Source organism: Schistocerca piceifrons, chromosome 7 (genome assembly GCF_021461385.2).
Source record: "Schistocerca piceifrons isolate TAMUIC-IGC-003096 chromosome 7, iqSchPice1.1, whole genome shotgun sequence".
In the NCBI taxonomy this organism is placed as follows: Eukaryota; Metazoa; Arthropoda; class Insecta; order Orthoptera; family Acrididae; genus Schistocerca; species Schistocerca piceifrons.
In genome coordinates, this window is record NC_060144.1 from 437,319,795 (window position 1) to 437,340,927 (window position 21,133).

The window sequence follows — 21,133 nt, forward strand, 5'->3', positions numbered from 1 at the left end:
GTCTAAATCATACATCACTCTTTATATAAACAGTTAGAGCTAGCACCACCACCAACTGTATTAGCCACTGAGTCCTTAGCCCAACTGACTTCGTTCATATCGATGCCACTAGAGGACGCTGTAGTGATGTCAGGTGATGACGCAGGTACTGTAATCTAAGATGGTGATACCTAGTGGCTTCACCATGAGCTCCAGACCCCAACTGGCTTACTACATTTCGTCGCCGCCAGAGGATGCCTCCGTGACACCAGCTGATTACACAAGTACAGTTATGCCTGATGGCGGTAAACGGTGTGTTCTCCACGAGGTCTAGTACTCAGTATCACCAGCAGAGGACGCTGTCGTCCATTTCCTGACGTAAACCAAGATATTTAGGGAAAATGGTGGCAAGACGACTCAGCCTGCTCTTGGCTGCTGGGGAGGGTAAGCATTGACTGCATTCTATTTATTTTGAAATAACTTAATTAAGAATAGACTATATCTATCACACTGATACAAAAGACCCACTCTGATGCGCCTGGGACCATGTTACACAGCCCACAGACACGTAACCAACTCGTAATTTCAGTTCACCATAACAAACTGCTCCTAAATAATTCTTCACACTGATGTGTAGACACGCTCAGTACTCTTAAACTGTCCAAATAGTACATAGAACGGTCGCAGGTTCGAATCCTGCCTCGGGCATGGATGTGTGTGATGTCCTTAGGTTAGTTAGGGAAGTAGTTCTAAGTTCTAGGGGACTCATGACCACAGCAGTTAAGTCCCATAGTGCTCAGAGCCATTTGAACCACAGTACACAGAACGGCCTACAGCACCACTCGCGAAATAATGCAATCAACGCACGCGAGCACAGTCCACCGCCCCCTGTCCAGTAGAGTACACAGGAGGTAGCGATCAGTGATGCATCAGTCAGATGTCAAACCACGCGCAGCCACTGCTCGGCTACCACAAGCATGAGCTGGTGGCACCCCCATTCATACGTAACACCTCTGAAATTCCTACTCGCTACACACCGATGATGACGCGATCGCACGTACGGTCGACGTGGCCGTCAGCTGTCAAAGCACTCACAGACCTCCATTTAGAGCCGCTCACCCCACAACCCCCGCGAAGTGAGGCAGCCACAGCTCGGGTCCCGCGCACTCCATCACAGTCCCCGAGCTGGCGTCGTCGAACACCGGTGAAAGTTGCATGCCTCTGTACAGTCACCGTTATACTGTCATAGCATTCCAAAGTGCGTTCATGGCAGTCTCATATTTGGGGCACCTCTAGGCGCCACTAGTCTTTACCATTGAATGCAGAATAGCACAGAATGTGTTGACACACGTGTTCAACACCACGTACGCGCCCCAGCATAACTGACACATCGCTATCTAAAACATTCTCAATGTTAATCGTACGTCACATGGCATTGAAAAAAAAAGTATCAGCCAAGTTCAGCTCTCTGTAATTTTATAGTGCCCCAGAAATAGTTAACGCTCGCTTTCTTGTTGTCTCAGCTTGTATGCGCCAAAATTCCTACCATAACAGAACCTGTATACCAAAATATCGCCAAATCCAGTGTTTCTCCCAGACATAACGTGATAGCCCCCCTGCTCCCAACATACACAAACGTTTTCACCGCTCCTATGTCCCACCACACTCAATCGAGCATTCTCAATGGCTCTTATCGAATTTACCAGTCGAATTACTAACACGGTCGGTATGGAAGCCCCATCCACCTTTTTTTTCTGGGGCTTTCTGTCGTTATTTTGCAAAGATTGCTAAATTGCACCGACAGTTCCCTCAATCTATACACCCCCAACCTGTTCTTTCTTTCTACAGACTCTACACTCAGTGGTAATAAAGTATTTTACACTGATCACCATTTTGCACCGACAACTAAACATCGGAAAGTTGTCTACAGGTCATCAAATACGTACCATACTATCAAGAATGTTGGAGTGTCAAACCGATCTCCAACCAGGGAATAAATCACCGAGTACAGTCTCGATCTTGTAAAAATCCACTTCATATCCCCCACCATACCAAATCATTCCCTTTACATTGAAAGGGTACAGTACTGCCCGACATTGAAAATAGGTACAACATACTTCATTATTTTTGTCAGAACAACACTTTTTTTTGTAAAATAACTCAATTCCAATTAATACAGCGAAGCCGGATACCAGTGTGGGAAAGAATGACAATTTATTTATTTAATTGATCACATGTGCACTCCCACAAAATAAATCCCTACATCCAGTTTGGTGAGATCTGTGAAATGAATGAATGTATGGTCGTCTGCTAACTGCAGATAGTGAATGTGGATATATGATCATCTTTGAGTCGATCCTTTGGCCACCTTTGGTGGGACCAAAGAGATGAAATTTGCCTGAGCTTTGAGCGCCTGAAATGTGGCTGACCAATACGGTAAGAAGGTGCTCCCCCCACTTCGACAGAGGTGCGAGAGCACCTCGAGAACGGCCATATTTCAGCACTCTGCCGCTGGATCTTGTGCTGTTAAGACCTGTTTTAGTTGTTCTCCGTAATGATGAAAGAGTGGAGACATGGTATGCATGTGGAAGATTTAAGAGTAGTTTGAAATAATAATTTCTCTATTTCAGGAACTTTTTGGGGGAGAATTAAATGTCAGGCAGGTAATATGAAAGGGATTGTAGTAATCTTCGGAAGTGACCAACGGTCACAATGAAACCACGTGTAGCAATAAGTTGAAATACTTCCGTGTGCTTAAGTTAAGCTGAATTACTAGCGTGTGTACAATAAGTTGAAATATTTAAGAAATAGCGTGTGTACCATAAGTTGAAATATTTAAGAAATGGCGTGTGCAGGGCTTGAAATTAGAGACGAGTACTTCCACGTGGTGAATACTGTGTGAGTCCCAAACTGTGTATGAGACAAAGGATAAAGAGAAGTACTCGTCCATGGTATCAGTTGAGGACTCGCGTGTGTGATGAATACATTCTTAATATTACCTTGCGTGATATAATTCCGTGTGACGCTAGATTCAAACTCTGAGAGAGAAGCAAGATGAGTCGGCCGTCTATCCAGCAACGCCACTTGGCTTGCATTGCACAGGAAGACGTGAATATATCTCCAGAGTTCATAGTAGGAAAGTAGAATTACGAAGTGGGGCAGTGTCGTGTGAAACTGGGATAAATATTAATTGAAGTGGGAAAGCTGAAAGTGATAGTGTTGTGACTATTTAGTGTTTTATATTTCTTATTGCAGTGTGATGTATGTCATGTAATTTGGGTATGTGTGGTTTGCATGGGAGAGTAGCAAGGTAGTTTCAAAAGATTGATGGGTTATGCTTGTTCCTTCGGTACCGCTCGGTCTGGAGGAAAGTTTCGTGATGATGATTGTGAGAGTCGAAGTGTGAGGTATAATAAAAGATCCACCATCCTATCCAGAAAGTGCACTGTAGCGTTAAATAATTACGAGACCATAATATAGAGATACACCAATGTAAAGTCATGCCCACTGGGCGGAATTTCTCATGTGATATTGTTGTAGGTTATAGAATTTGTGTGTTTAGGTTAGAGAATTTATCGGAATAAATAGGATAGTGAAAAGAAAAAGATTGGTGGACTTTTCCTTCGAATTGTATGTTGTCATAATGTCCCAAATTTATAATGTGTGCGCCATTCATATTCAGTGTGGTGGCCACGTGTTGACAAAAGCCGTTAAATGAAAAAAGAAAGAAAATGTGGTATTGCCAGTGCGTAGTGTATAGTCAGAGTTCTGTAAATTACTGATAGTCAGCTGCGTGTTTCCGTTGCGTATTAATCATATAGGAGGATAACTTGTAATGTAAGTGTGAGTACTAGAGTTCATGTTACTCGATAAATAAGAATGAATCCACTCGCTTGGCAGACCACTCATCTTGCGGGTCTGACTGCTTGATGCCACAGTATGAGTAAGGCATGTGGGTGCCTCTCATAATTTCGACCCTGCCAGGATATTTTTTGCCAGGATATATTTTGCCAGGATATTTTGCTTTTAGGGTTTGCTGTTAAGATTTTTGTTTTATTTTGATGGAATATATTGTGATAGCGCTAAGAAGTAAAATTCTTTTTGTTTGCAAATTCTTTCTGGATTGGTGAGGATCTTTTATTTTTTTTTTATGTAATTAATTGCTATATGGCACAAGGCTGGAAGATCGTTGCATAAATTTTTTGTGTAATGTCTGTAGTAACTAGGTCGCAGTCGAAAAGTGTAGTCACCATGGAGAATAGTGATTCTAGGGTGAACGTAGCAGTGCAGCAGGAAGTAGCTGTTGACCATGGGCTAATGAGCGAGAACGACAAACACTCAGAAGGGGCTGAATTGTTCAGTGGACCGCTGCTGGGTGATCCTTTATGTGGCGGGCTTTGTCGACAAACGCGGGCTTTTCCCGACGACGCGGGCGAGCCGGGACTAGGTCAGGTATGCAGTGAAAGTGAAGCTACCCTTGGCGAGGCTACGGTTTGTCAGGCGATCGAGGTGAGCGCGTCGAAAGTAGCAAATGACAATGTAATACTGTAGTTTTTACAGAAGATGGATAGGGTGGCTAAGGAGAGAGATAGGGAGGCTAAGGAGAGAGATAGGCAGTCTAAGGAAATATTGGACGCGATGGATAGAGATAATAAGGAAAGATGGGAAGCAATGGATAAAGGTAGTAAGGAAAGTATGGAGGCATTGGATAAGGGAAATAAAGAGGCAATGAGGAAGCTACACACAGTTATCGATGAGCGTCTGCCCGCAGTTAATAATCGGTTAGATGAGGGGGAGAAGAATCTGGGTGCGTTGAAGCAAGTACAGGATGCTGTGAAAGAAAAAGCCAATAATTTGGAGGTACGAATAAGTGCAATAGAGAGCGATATTACAGAACGTAGGGATGTGTTGCCGGATGAGCGAATCAAAGAAGTAGTGGTCAGAATGAATACGATTAGTGCAGAGGTAGAAAAGATCAGTATAAGAGGCGAGACAGGCTCTGACAGTACGCAGCGAGAGGTTTATGCCAACCAGGGGGTGATACAATCGCTATTACAGTTTAAAGAGGCGCAATTAGTAATAAGTAGGAAACATAGTGAAGAACTAGCACAGTTGCAATTAGCGTGCAGTAGCGAAGGTGACACACTAGCAGGTAGAATGCAGAGGGAGATTGAGATAAACTCAAAAAGCGAAAATAGGCAGAAAGAGGAAGACGAATTCAGAGCGTCAGAAGAACGGTTGTGTAGGATAAAGCAGGTGGCAAACCCAACTGGGTATAGTCCAAGGCTGTCTCAATTTCAAGATTCATTACCTTCATCGTGGGGACTGCCCCTCAAAATGAAGTTTGTGTGTAACCATCTGAGGGACGAGGCTAGAGCGAAAATGCAGGAAGTTATTAAAGACTGTAGTAGCTATTTAAATGAATTCTGGTCGCAAAGTAAGCAGGACCAGGTTACGCAAAGCATATTGATGATGCGAAATGGTAACGAAGGTGGTATAAGAGATCCAGTGGCGTGCTATCAGGAAATGCTGAGACGAAATAGATATTTGGCTGTGCCATACGAAACTGGGGAGCTCATTAGGATCTGTATAACGAAGTTGCCAGTGAGATTGCGCAGAGATATAGTGATAGCAGGCAGAGGCTTAGACGATTCTTCGTCATTTCAGCACTTGTTACAGGAACTTGGTAATGAGAGCAACATCGTAAACGGAGCCACGACTCGTAGGTCAGACAGAGTCGAGGATAGACACTATCAGAATAACAGGAGAGCATGGAATCCAGGCATTTCATTCTTGTCATAATGGATTGAAGGATAGGAGAAACTAATCCAACATATCAGCCCTTAGCATCTTCCCTTAAAACACATGCAGCTGGCACTGAAAATTGTCTATGTAGCAGACGTACTCTACTGATATGTAGGAGTGCAAATAAAATACTTCTGATCAGAGAATAAAACACCAGTAATGGCATCTGTTAGGCTGGTCTCTCAGAGCAAAATTTGCAAATTTTTATTTCGAACAGTAATGTAAGAAGGACTGTTTCCTCAAAGAAACCAGTTGCTAAAACGTTATGTAATAATGCCAATGAGTCCAGTTTAGTTAGTGCGATTTGACTATTGCAGGTACTTAATACGTAATGTAAAAAGTCAACATTGTGATCGAAGTTTTTAAATTAGATGCCATCTGATGTCATTGTCGTGGTGACAGTTATAATGAAGTGCTGTGTATGGTTGTTCGAAATCTGGTGTTAGGGAAAGAGGCCACTAGCACCTAAGTTTCTAACACTTGGGCTGCCCGTTTCTCCCAGCTTGTATATTCTCTGCACACATTTAATTTTCATGTAAGCTTAGATTCCTAACTAGGAAATTCTTTACTGTGTATAGTGGACCATTCAGAGTGAGGCGGAATGTCCATGAAAATGCTGTACTGATTGAGACGATCAAGGGAAAACAATCTCGTGGGCTTCATCACATTTCTAACATCAAATTATGGAAAAGTTAAGGATAGATCTAAAGTAGGCAATTTATGATAGATAGTGTATTTATTTGTGGTTTGTAACGTTGTGCAGGGTCAAAATCGAACATAAGAATTTTCAGGCGGGATGTCAGGAAGTATGACGGAATAGACTGGTCGAATGAGTCATGAACAGGAGTCGACAGAGTGGTGTATGTACGTATTTTTTTGTCATATGAATAAGGATCAAGCAGAAACGACGTGATGATTAATGAGTGGATAAAGATGGTAGATAGAGAAGCGACGTGATAAATAGTAGTGGATAAAGGTGATATATAAGGAGAGAAGCGACGTGGAGCAGTGTGATTAATAAAGAGAGATTCGACGCGATGAAACAGTGGTAAATATAGGTGAGTAGAATTGAATAATGTGGAGATGTCTTAGATGTATGTTACAGAGAGGCCGGTGTATGCTGCAATCGAGATAGATGCGAATGGCGAAGGAAGACCAGGAAATGATGGAGTAATGGACGGACGGAGAGCCGAAATACGAATGGAGAGATGAGGACAACTGCACAACGTGAAAGGACATAAAGGGAGTATGAGATCCAGATGGTGAACGTTGTGGAATACTGACGTAAGATGTAATATAAGTGTAAATCTAATTCTTACCGTAACAGTTGCTATGTAAAAAAAAAAATAATTTTTGTTGTTGTTGATGTTGAAGCCTGGTACCAGTATAACTAATCAAAACGGTACCAAGAATGTGTACAGTTATTTTGCAGGATGAATAATTTGTGTATTTTTTGTTCTTAGATGAAATGTCGCAATTCTAAGTGGTATTTAGCAGGATGAATAATCGGTGAAGTGAATGCAGAGGTAAGCCGATGGAGAGAGGTGCCAGAGTGAAAGGACGAATTCGGAGACTGGAAAGCTATCTCCGAAGCAGCTTCATGTGTTATGTGGTTGAGTATAAGGGAGCAAAGGTATGGTATGTGTTGTCGTGAGTGTGGTGGTGCTAAGGTTAGCTGACTTCTAGACCTATTCTGTTAGTGTATTAATGGATTGAATGAGAAGGAAAATGTGATGTCTGGTGAATGAGAGTCGTAGAGTAGTGTGATCAATGCGCACACTCCTATAAAGGGGATGCTACCGATCGGTAACTAAAACATTATTGTGTATTGTTTGATTGGGATGAACCTCGATGTCAGGTCAGCATCTGACATGTGGATGGTTCATACATGTCCTAGAAATGTTGTTGCGTATAATAGAGGTAAAATATATAAAGAAATACGAATTTCAGTCTGTCACAAGCACAAAGGTGCATTGTATGTTGTAGATTTAGAGTCATCAGTTTCTAAAATGTTTATTGTCTTAGTATGTTAAAGTACTTTACTAGTTAATAACATGTGTTAGGAAGTTTTGAGCTGTGTAGATTATTTCTTATTTTTTTGTTAGAAGACTTTCAAGTGGTATTAATTTCAGTCTGTCACAAGCACAAAAGTTCACTGTATATTGTAGTTTTAGAATAAACAGTTTCTAATATTTTCACTGTGATAGGATGTTAGAGTAGTCTACTATTTTATATTGTAATTATGAGTTGTATAGATTGTTTATTATTCCTTTTGTTTTTTTTTTTTTACACTTTCATGTTTTGTATGAGGGACGACAGGTACAATCAATAGCACAAGTGTGGGCTGTATATAGAAAAGGGATACATGTTGATGTTGTATGTGTAGAAAACTAGGGGGTATGATTTTATGTTTTTTTTTTAGAACAAAGATTCTTTTATTACCAATGTATCTAATAGATCATACATGTAATCAATGAGTATTTAAATATATCCTTTTGTCTGTAATGTTGCGAGATGCACAGAAGGGTCTGACTGATTGGGTGTCTTAGCGCTGAGGTGCTCATGCAGAACGCGCCCGTACCTGTATAAGAAGGCGGGAGGCCGAGCTGACGTCGCCATGGGAGAGGCGACAGAACCGCGGCACTCCCCACTCCACTGTCGGTCGGGGTACACTCCACGCGCCCGCTACAGCAGGTCTACGGCCTCGGGCGACACGCACGTACCACTGGCCATTCATAAGTTCCGCCACCCTTACGACTGAGGAAAGTATCCCGCGGAGGCAACAGCGGGTGGTTTCTTCTGCTCAACGGCGGAGCGGCGGCAGAATGAACGACGCGCGGCAGATTCCGGCGGGCATTTGTTACCAGCAACTATTAATTAGTACTGGACTGTGGAGCCGTGAAGCAAGATTACTGCTCGTATGTCTCAATAAGGTGGAAAGTGAAGGACTGGTGTTTCCACGTTGTGAGTGGTGGAAAAGATTTTGTTTTTAGCAGACAGGACGATCGTTTTGTTTTGTCTTGACCACTGAACGGTGGGATCCATAAACTTTTGGCAGTGACTTGTTAAGTGTGCTTTGTGAATTGCATGTGGGACGTTTGGTATTCTTGAAGAGGACAGTTGTTGTTTGGTGACTAATTATTGTATGAACGCAAGAAACTAGAGTGGGACATTGACATTTGCGTCTGTAGTAGGAGACATTTCTTTAATTGGTGTGGGAATAAGTGCTGTTCGTTGGAACTGACGACTTTTAATTACACCATGAACTGAAAGGACAGAACCGTGGGTAATAGTAGTTGTAGGACCATTTCTGGACGACCAGATTCGTGTGGATGGTACGCTGAGAGTGACTATGGCATTCGTGTTTAATGTGAGATACAGTTTACTGTTCAGTGCATGTTCAAAATGCCGATTTGAGTGACTTAAAGACTTTCGTCCGGGGAACCATGGGAGAGCTTTGACACCGAGACAGTGTTTCTGGGAAAACTATCAGCAACTTTTTGACCCCAAGAAAATCACAGAATGAAATGTTTCCGTGTGACTCGCAAGATAGGGAATAATGTATTTGTAATTTTGTAAATGTTTTTATATACACTCCTGGAAATGGAAAAAAGAACACATTGACACCGGTGTGTTAGACCCACCATACTTGCTCCGGACACTGCGAGAGGGCTGTACAAGCAATGATCACACGCACGGCACAGCGGACACACCAGGAACCGCGGTGTTGGCCGTCGAATGGCGCTAGCTGCGCAGCATTTGTGCACCGCCGCCGTCAGTGTCAGCCAGTTTGCCGTGGCATACGGAGCTCCATTGCAGTCTTTAACACTGGTAGCATGCCGCGACAGCGTGGACGTGAACCGTATGTGCAGCTGACGGACTTTCAGCGAGGGGGTATAGTGGGCATGCGGGAGGCCGGGTGGACGTACCGCCGAATTGCTCAACACGTGGGGCGTGAGGTCTCCACAGTACATCGATGTTGTCGCCAGTGGTCGGCGGAAGGTGCACGTGCCCGTCGACCTGGGACCGGACCGCAGCGACGCACGGATGCACGCCAAGACCGTAGGATCCTACGCAGTGCCGTAGGGGGCCGCACCGCCACTTCCCAGCAAATTAGGGACACTGTTGCTCCTGGGGTATCGGCGAGGACCATTCGCAACCGTCTCCATGAAGCTGGGCTACGGTCCCGCACACCGTTAGGTCGTCTTCCGCTCACGCCCCAACATCGTGCAGCCCGCCTCCAGTGGTGTCGCGACAGGCGTGAATGGAGGGACGAATGGAGACGTGTCGTCTTCAGCGATGAGAGTCGCTTCTGCCTTGGTGCCAATGATGGTCGTATGCGTGTTTGGCGCCGTACAGGTGAGCGCCACAATCAGGACTGCATACGACCGAGGCACACAGGGCCAACACCCGGCGTCATGATGTGGGGAGCGATCTCCTACACTGGCCATACACCACTGGTGATCGTCGAGGGGACACTGATTAGTGCACGTACATCCAAACCGTCAGCGAACCCATCGTTCTACCATTCCTAGACCGGCAAGGGAACTTGCTGTTTCAACAGGACAATGCACGTCCGTATGTATCCCGTGCCACCCAACGTGCTCTAGAAGGTGTAAGTCAACTACCCTGGCCAGCAAGATCTCCGGATCTGTCCCCCATTGAGCATGTTTGGGACTGGATGAAGCGTCGTCTCACGCGGTCTGCACGTCCAGCACGAACGCTGGTCCAACTGAGGCGCCAGGTGGAAATGGCATGGCAAGCCGTTCCACAGGACTACGTCCAGCATCTCTACGATCGTCTCCATGGGAGAATAGCAGCCTGCATTGCTGCGAAAGGTGGATATACACTGTACTAGTGCCGACATTGTGCATGCTCTGTTGCCTGTGTCTATGTGCCTGTGGTTCTGTCAGTGTGTTCATGTGATGTATCTGACCCCAGGAATGTGTCAATAAAGTTTCCCCTTCCTGGGACAATGAATTCACGGTGTTCTTATTTCAATTTCCAGGAGTGTATATATATTTCATTCCTGAAGGGACAGCAAGTGTAATTGTATTTCATTAACATTTGTGTTTAGAATAGTTAGTGTTTGTTTTTTGTTTGTTCTGAGTTATCAAGTTCACGTTGCATGTTTATTAGAATATTTGGTACAATGATGCTTTAATTATTAGCCAGTGGCGTAATACTAACTTAGCGGCTCTTGTAGCATTGATCAGTAAGGTTGTCACAGGGGAGAAGAGTTTGCATTGCACAACAAATATCGGAATTAATTGATGCATTTTGATGTCGTGGACAGTAATGATCTTGTTGGTGTGTTGGCTGAAACCACTTATTTTCATTATCACAGTGGTGATATTTCACATTAAAGTGTAATGAAGGCTAGTCGAAATGCAAGTTCTTGTCGTCTAAATATGTAACAATAGAGAAATGAGCAGTAGAGTAAGATACGAGAGCTACTGGTGGATTCAAGCACTTATTGCTAACTATTTATTGCGTGTATTGATATGGAGCCTGACTTCTACGTGTAACTAGTGTACGAAATTTTTTCTTTTGTTGACTTTGTTTTGTATTTAGACATTGCCGTGTAAAGATTATTACAGCGCAATTTATGAATGTCAGATTACTTGTTCTGTGTTTGAACGGTGAGCTACTTAAAATTTCATGAGTACAATTAGTATTTTTTTTATTTGTCATAGAATTAGTGAAGTTTGGATTACTCATAAAAATAACGAAGATCCCAGTAACTAAGCAAATTTTTATCTCAACATTATTTTTTATTTGTGTGATGTAATGTTTTATTTGTCATGTGGATTGTTGCAAACTTGTATGTGTACGTTACTCCGGATTGTGGAGAGTACAATAATGGAACAACTGTGTCAATACTTTGGTGAAGTAACAACATTTGGTCGTCAATTTGAAGTCACCAGGGGCTAAGGTCTCCTCCTGGTTATTTTGATGACTTGCTAAGTTTGTTCTAATACAGCTTTCTTAAAAAAAAATTTCGGAACTACCCTCGCATTGCAAGGATAGTACCGTGCCATTTTTTTCTGCATGGGTAGCCGGTGGTGAAAGGGTACAGTACCGCCCGACATTGAAAATAGGTACAACATACTTCATTATTTTTGTCAGAACAACACATTTTTTTTGTAAAATAACTCAATTCCAATTAATACAGTGAAGCCGGATACTAGTGTGGGAAAGAATGACAATTTATTTATTTAACTGATCACATGTGCACTCCCACAAAATAATTCCCTACATCCAGTTTGGTGAGATCTGTGAAATGAATGAATGTATGGTCATCTGCTAACCGCAGATAGTGAATGTGGATATATGATCATCTTTGAGTCGATCCTTTGGCCACCTTTGGTGGGACCAAAGAGATGAAATTTGCCTGAGCTTTGAGCGCCTGAAATGTGGCTGACCAATACGGTAAGAAGGTGCTCCCCCCACTTCGACAGAGGTGCGAGAGCACCTCGAGAACGGTCATATTTCAGCGCTCTGCCGCTGGATCTTGTGCTGTTAAGACCTGTTTTAGTTGTGCTCCGTAATGATGAAAGAGTGGAGACATGGTATGCATGTGGAAGATTTAAGAGTAGTTTGAAATAATAATTTCTCTATTTCAGGAACTTTTTGGGGGAGAATTAAATGTCAGGCAGGTAACATGAAAGGGATTGTAGTAATCTTCGGAAGTGACCAACGGTCACAATGAAACCACGTGTAGCAATAAGTTGAAATACTTCCGTGTGCTTAAGTTAAGCTGAATTACTAGCGTGTGTACAATAGGTTGAAATATTTAAGAAATAGCGTGTGTACCATAAGTTGAAATATTTAAGAAATGGCGTGTGCAGGGCTTGAAATTAGAGACGAGTACTTCCACGTGGTGAATACTGTGTGAGTCTCAATCTGTGTATGAGACAAAGGATAAAGAGAAGTACTCGTCCATGGTGTCAGTTGAGGACTCGCGTGTGTGATGAATACGTTCTTAATATTACCTTGCGTGATATAATTCCGTGTGACGCTAGATTCAAACTCTGAGAGAGAAGCAAGATGAGTCGGCCGTCTATCCAGCAACGCCACTTGGCTTGCATTGCACAGGAAGACGTGCATATATCTCCAGAGTTCATAGTAGGAAAGTAGAATTACGAAGTGGGGCAGTGTCGTGTGAAACTGGGATAAATATTAATTGAAGTGGGAAAGCTGAAAGTGATAGTGTTGTGACTATTTAGTGTTTTACATTTCTTATTGCAGTGTGATGTATGTCATGTAATTTGGGTATGTGTGGTTTGCATGGGAGAGTAGCAAGGTAGTTTCAAAAGACTAATGGGTTATGCTTGTTCCTTCGGTACCGCTCGGTCTGGAGGAAAGTTTCGTGATGATGATTGTGAGAGTCGAAGTGTGAGGTATAATAAAAGATCCACCATCCTATCCAGAAAGTGCACTGTAGCGTTAAATAATTACGAGACCATAATATAGAGATACACCAATGTAAAGTCATGCCCACTGGGCGGAATTTCTATGTGATATTGTTGTAGGTTATAGAAGTTGTGTGTTTAGGTTAGAGAATTTATCGGAATAAATAGGATAGTGAAAAGAAAAAGATTGGTGGACTTTTCCTTCGAATTGTATGTTGTCATAATGTCCCAAATTTATAATGTGTGCGCCATTCATATTCAGTGCGGTGGCCACGTGTTGACAAAAGCCGTTAAATGAAAAAAGAAAGAAAATGTGGTATTGCCAGTGCGTAGTGTATAGTCAGAGTTCTGTAAATTACTGATAGTCAGTTGCGTGTTTCCGTTGCGTATTAATCATATAGGAGGATAACTTGTAACTTAAGTGTGAGTACTAGAGTTCATGTTACTCGATAAATAAGAATGAATCCACTCGCTTGGCAGACCACTCATCTTGCGGGCCTGACTGCTTGATGCCACAGTATGAGTAAGGCATGTGGGTGCCTCTCAACATCAACGAACCAAAGTCACTCTCAGAACTGATTTCCAAAGACATGCTCGTTTCCACCTTGCATAAACGCGTTACTTTTTCCGCTTTCTTGGTCACATTTTTACAGACATTTCCAGACTCGTTGATTACAAGAACACCTCTATTCTCGCCATAATATTATACAATTTTCGCCGTACTTCTCGATATCGAGCACACATTAGTAGCCTCCCGGTCGCTAATGCAACATAATGCAAAAGACATAGACTGTAAATTATTTCTCCACAAACACCAAACTTTAGCGAGGTGCAGCGTGCTGTAAACTATTGACTAACTAGAAACAAGTAGAGTAAACCGATATTCGCTCTCTCGAATACCGAAGGCGGTGATCTAACAGATTCCAGATGATCAATATTCTTTACAAACTAACTAGGGCCTTTCCCACATCTAGGCAACAGGCAAACGTGTGTCCAGCACACCACAATAGATCTTTCCTGAACTAAATAAAAGCACCAGATGTGCAGAAGCAGTCGGCCGAACAATTTACATGTGCGGGAATAATGCTCCACCGCAAACGCACCATCTTTGTACCAAACAATTTGCATATGGGACCAAGTATGGTGCAACAGGAGGAATTCGGGAAAACGTGGACATCAATACGAAGGGAACAAGGGAGGCAGTCAAATTTTTCCCATTGAGGCAGCATTGTACTGTATGTCTATTGAGGTGTCATTGATTCCGTATGCATCAGTCACATGACATAGACTGCGTTCTTCTCGTATACAGCTACCTGTTCCGTATGTGTTTCAAAGCACTGTCTACTTGCGATCGTTAATGGTAAACCTGTCGGTTATCAGAGGCCTTCCATCTCATGTGCGAAGAAACTTGACACACTCCTCTGAAGAAGCTTTGAGTTATACGATCACCCCTGTCGCATCCTGGGTGTAAAATCGAGACTTCAGGTTCATAACTAACTAAGCGGTAAGTGCATGTGATCCGCTGCAAGCCCTGTGTACACATTTGCTCGACTGATGTGCTGTTTACAGAGTTAGTGACGGAATGACTTGTAATTTTCAAATGTCGGACGCTGCTGCTATGTGTTTATATGTTTCCTTGTAGGATGTGTCCCCTGCTACTAACTATCATTTTATATAGGCCTGATGCATGCATCGTATAATTTCTGAACCGTGATCGGATGTGAACAATGGACACCATACGTGTCCGCAAAGTTATATTGTGCTCGTACATGCAAAGCAAATGTTTTACGATTCGATAAGATAGTTCAGCGTAGAGAAACTGTGAAGAAGGATGTATGTCTGATAGGCCGGAAAGGTATTCGATCTAACGTTAAACCCCTTTTTAAGTGCAGAACGTTGTAGTCTTAGGAGTGTGTGTGTTTATGTTCTCTGTCTTACCAATACCTTTCAGGTACAGATCCTAGAATCTAGAACAATAATTTAGAGTTGATAGCTTCGTTGATTTAGGTAAAAATGTGTCCAACTCAATTCGTCTCGAACTAAATCACAAATAAAATTAAGTCTTTTCTTGTTCTTCTTAACTGTATGATATTACATTACGGCACTTTGAAATCTGTTGCTATACATTGATAAGGGGTGCTAAGCTCCTCGACGTGGTCACATCTCGAGAAATCTCGTACACTTGGACGGGTTGGGACTTGGAAAGCTATATTCATTCACGAGGAGTGGAGTGTAGGGCTCTTCCTCTGTTTGGTAGGAGATCAATTCCCTAACGGTGCTGCAGGGTGGGTTGGTCAATGCCTGTGTGAGGTTGGTCTTTTACCCTAAGATGGGGAGAATGCTCTGTGACTCCCATATGCAGAGAGATGATTCGTAAATTAAGTACTATGCTCGAGGTCTTAGAAATGTGTAGAGTGTTGTCTGGTATACTTTGATGATTTTCGTGTTCGAGAATTAACTGTGAATGGGCGTACTGAGTAGTCATCTATCCATGTTCGCAATGATACTCGCAATGTAGGGAAGGGGTGGTTAGGTATGATACTCAAATTGAGGAAACATGCTGTCACAAGATTGGCCGGTGTTGAAGTTAGCGTAAGATTGTTCGCTTTATCAAGTTTCATGTTTATTATTAGAGTACATGGATGATGCCTTTTCCATGCCATCACTGCATTGGTTAGCAGATAATCATTGACTGATATGGTTTTTTTGAGTTGGGGAAAAAGTTTTCCTCGATGGACGGCGACTTGTGGGGGTTTCTAGCAGCGAAACAGTGACCGGGTACACGAGTGCAACATGAGGAATGAGTCGAAAGGGGACACATAGTCGTCAGCTATTCCGTCTGTGTGAGAGACGATTCTAAATGTATAGGTCGTCATTCACTTTCGGACATCAGTTTGGAGGCTTAGCCAACGCTGTAAAAGTCTTCTACTTTCCTTATGTTGTAAGTGGGCTTTTATTTAAAATAAGCAGATGTATGGTGTGTCATGGTAGTTGGAGTAACAAAATGATTTACAAAGCGTGATGTCTAGTTTTCTGTGATAGGCCATGTATCTGGGCGTCTTATTGTTAGTTTAGAATATGAGACAGGCATGGAACCCGTGGCAGAAAAATGAAATGTTTGGCTTTGCACAAAAGCGTGTTAGAAAACAGTGTTTGAGACAACGAAACAGGATCAGAGGGAGCGTGTCATATGATAATTTGCCTAGAGTAAAGGTGATCAAACTTTAAAGTGTCCCCAGCGGTGTCTGTATATTTAATAGAATCAGCAGTAGGAGAAGCAGTTTGAGGTGAGAGCCGGTGGGGAAGGGGCTACACCGCTAGGAATGCTTGGATGGCTGCACGCTACGCTATCGTGGGAAGTATTGTGAAATGTGTTTCACCACGCTGGAGGCCAGCTGCAGATATGGGACGTGGATCTGTAGTACTTGCATCTAGTTTGGGGAACGTACGAAATTTCGTGCATTTCCACCTAATGGTCAAAACACGGTCCTGTTGCAGTAATTCAGGTCGTTCTGTTTCTACAGAGGTTGCTGAATGAGGTGGATATGTCTTTCTCCGACTTGTGTCCAGTTCAGACTTTAACTGCAGCGATCACATGCGCGAAGCTGTAGAAATGGGATCAGAATTTTACTGTAGGAGCTAGGTTCGGGAAAGGTGACTCATTTCGAGATATGAGAGAGCGTGAAATATGACTGACTTGTGGGTGTGAGCCTGTGCAAGTATGTGTTTGAATGGACGTAATTTCTAACGTATAGCGTAACGCTATAGATCTGAGTAGTTAGTATATATTTTTCTTCTTATGAACTTAAGCAGCACATCATCTACTACTACTGTCTGTCATTGCCTATAGCTCAGCGGATATATCGAGGAACCTGGGACATGGTTTCGAGACAGCATGCGCTGCAAAAACTAATGAATTACCCAGTTGGGTGCAGTGTGATGGAGTCGCAAATACCGCATACATACCACGTTCCTTAGCCAAATCACTTTCAAAACTCAGTGATTTTATCCCGAGGTTGCATCGTTGGCTGTTAATACACACATTTCTACGATCTCCGTCACGGTATTTGTCCGGAAAACATCACCTTATTCAGAGGTAGTATCGTACCTCGATTCGTAAAGTGGTTATACGTTTTAACATGGATACTTGGGTGCAGCTGTAGAACCAAGAGCGCTTGTGAGAGTAAGATGCAGTAGTTGTTGGGATCGGGATTTTTTCTTTAACATCTGCTCGATTACGTCTACGACAGGGTGGTAGGACTCGAAAGAAGAACTTAAGAGACATGCAAACTCATCGTTGATTTTAGATCAATATTATTTGGTATTGTGTGCATGCAGTTATTGACGAGGTAATATTGTACTTGATATTAGTGCTGGGTGTGTGATGTGATCGCATTTGAAGATCAGGTTTATAAAGTATATGCGTTTGTGTAAAGGCAATGTCTATGTGCTGTTGTAGGGAGGGTAGGGATTTGACTTGGAGTACTGTGATAGCAATGGGGGGAGTATGTCAAGTTGTAAGGAAGGTACAGCTACTTCCAGAGCCACTGCTGACAAGAGGGTATTTCAGATACTTTGGTCATTGCCGAATACGGTTCAGTTGAGACCGCGATCATAAGATTTAATGGTAAGTATAATATAGAAGATATATATGAGGGGTTTTGTAGAATGTATCCGTGTATGCAAAGTCTGTGGTGGCATTGATTCACATTTCCTGTTAAGAGCTGCACCCATGTGAATGTAGAGGTCTGCTTGATTGTAGGAATGTATCAGAATTAACTTACCATCTTCTAGACGACCGAATAGCGAACTATTACTTAGTACGTGCTGGGCGGCTTTTGTGATCAAGTGTAACTTTGAGAAGATGGTGCGTTTGCGGTAGAGCGTTATTCCCTCAAATGTAAATTGTTCGGTCGACTGCTTCTGCACATTTGGTGCCTTTGTTTAGTTGAGGGAAGATCTATTGTGGTGTGTTGGACACACGTTTGCCTGTTCTCTAGATGTGGGAACGTTCATAGTTAGTTTGTAAAGAATATTGATCATCTGGAATCTGTTAGATCACCGACTTCGGTATTCGAGAGTGCGAATATCAGTTTACTCTACTTGTTTCTAGTTAGTCAATGGTTTACAGCACGCTGCACCTCGCTAAAGTTTGGTGTTTGTGGAGAAATAATTTACAGTCTATATCTTTTGCATTATGTTGCATTAGCGATCACTTCTTTCGAAATCAGTTCTGAGAGTGACTTCGGTTCGCTGATGTAAAGCGGATGATTGGTATGGTGGGTAATATGAATTGCATGTTTACTAGATCGAGACGGTACTCGGTGATATAGTCCGTGGTTGGAGATCGGTTTGACGCTCCAATGTTCATGATAGTATGGTATGAATTTGATGGCCTGTAGACAACTTTCCGATGTTTAGTTGTCGGTGCAAAATGGTGATCAGTGTAAAATACTTTGTTACCACTGAGTGTAGCGTCTGTAGAAAGAAATAACTGATTGGGGGTGTATAGATTGAGGGAACTGTCGGTGCAATTTAGAAATCTTTGCAAAATAACGACAGAAAGCCCCAGAAAGAAAAGGTGGATGGTGCTTCAATACCGACGGCGTTGGTAATTCGACTGCTAAATTCGAGAAGAGCCATTGAGAATGCTCGATTGATTGTGGTGGGACATAGAAACGGTGAGAACATTTGCGTATGTTGAGAGCAGGAAAGCTGTCACGTTATGTCTGGGAGGAACACTGGATTCGGCGATATTTTGGTAAACAGGTTCTGTTATGGTAGGAATTTTGGCGCATACAAAAAAAAATGGCTCTGAGCACTATGGGACTTAACATCCATGGTCATCAGTCCCCTAGAACTTAGAACTACTTAAACCTAACTAACCTAAGGACAGCACACAACACCCAGTCATCACGAGGCAGAGAAAATCCCTGACCCCGCCGGGAATCGAACCCGGGAACCCGGGCGCGGGAAGCGAGAACGCTACCGCACGACCACGAGCTGCGGACGGCGCATACAAGCTGAGACAACAAGAAAGCGATCATTAACTATTTCTGGGGCACTATAAAATTACGGAGAGCTGGATTTCGCTGATATTTTTTTTTCACAATGCCATGTGACGTAAGAATAACATTGAGAATGTTGTAGATGGCGATGTGTCAGTTACGCTGGGGCGAATACGTGGTGTTGAACACGTGTGTCAACACATTCTGTGCTATTCTGCCTTCAATGGTAAAGACTAGTGGCGCCTGGAGATGCCTCGAATATGAGACTGCCATGAATGCACTTTGGAATGCTATGACAGTATAACGGTGACTGTACAGAGGCATGCAACTTTCATGGTGTTCGACGACGCCAGCTCGGGGACTGTGACGGAGCGCGCGGGACCCGAGCTGCGGCTGCCTCACTTCGCGGGGGTTGTGGCTTGAGCGGCCCTAAATGCAGGTCTGTGAGTGCTTTGACAGCTGACGGCCACGTCGACCGTACGTGCGATCGCGTAATCATCGGTGTGTAGCGAGTAGGAATTTCAGAGGTGTTACGCATGAATGGGGGTGCCACCACCTCATGCTTGTGGTAGCCGAGCAGTGGCTGCGCGTGGTTTGACATCTGACTGATGCGTCACTGATGGCTATCTCCTGTGTACTCTACTGGACAGGGGGCGGTGGATTGTGCTTGCGTGCGTTGATTGCATTATTTCGCGAGTGGCGCTGTAGGCCGTTCTATGTACTATTTTGACAGTTTAAGAGTACTGAGCGTGTCTACACATCAGTGTGAAGAATTATTTAGGAGCAGTTTGTTATTGTGAACTGAAATTACGAATTGGTTACGTTTCTGTGGGCTGTGTAACATGGCCCCAGGCACATCAGAGTGGATCTTTTGTATCAGTGTGATAGATATAATCTATCGTTAAATAAGTTGTTTCAAAATATATAGAGTGCTGTCTATCCTTACTCTCCCCAGCAGCCCAGAGTAGGCTGAGTCGTCTTGGCACCATTATCCCTAAATATCTTAGTTTACGTCAGGAAATGGACGACAGCGTCCTCTGCTGGTGATACTGAGTACTAGACCTCGTGGAGAACACACTGTTTGCCACCATCAGAAAGTTTCTTAAAGAAAGTGTGAAAAACTATGCAGACAAGGGCGCCATATGAATTTCGTCTCACCAGTTTGAATTATTTTCAGAGGGTGTAGGGCACGTTTAGCACTTCAAGGTATGTAAACAGTAAGACACAGCTGCCACCTGTTCACGAGGAAATCGAGTTTGAGGACTTCAGGTGTGCTTCTATATATTGTTTATGTTCGCTAAACGACAAGAAGTCCACTGCTGAGCGCGTAATAGCTTACTTTCATGACCTTCAGTCACTCCTTTTCCTTCAGTCCCACGTAATTGTAACAACTTATTTATTATGACTGCGAAATACAGGGTGAGTCACCTAACATTACCGCTGGATATATTTCCTAAACCACATCAAATACTGACGAATCGATTCCACAGACCGAACGTGAGGAGAGGGGCTAGTGTAATTGTTTAATACAAACCATACAAAAATGCAGAGAAGTATGTTTTTTAACACAAACCTACGTTTTTTTAAATGGAACCCCTTTAGTTTTGTTAGTACATCTGAACATATAAACAAATATGTAATCAGTGCCGTTTGTTGCATTGTAAAATGTTAATTACATCCGGAGGAAGACCGCACTGCAGTTCCTTCTCTAAATCCTCGCACAAACGAAAAAATGGCTGACATCGAAATAAGTGTCCAAGGAATAGAAAAGCAACTGGAATCACTCAATAGAGCAAAGTCCACTGGACCTGACGGGATACCAATTCGATTCTACACAGAGTACGCGAAAGAACTTGGCCCCCTTCTAATAGCCGTGTACCGCAAGTCTCTAGAGGAACGGAGGGTTCCAAATGATTGGAAAAGAGC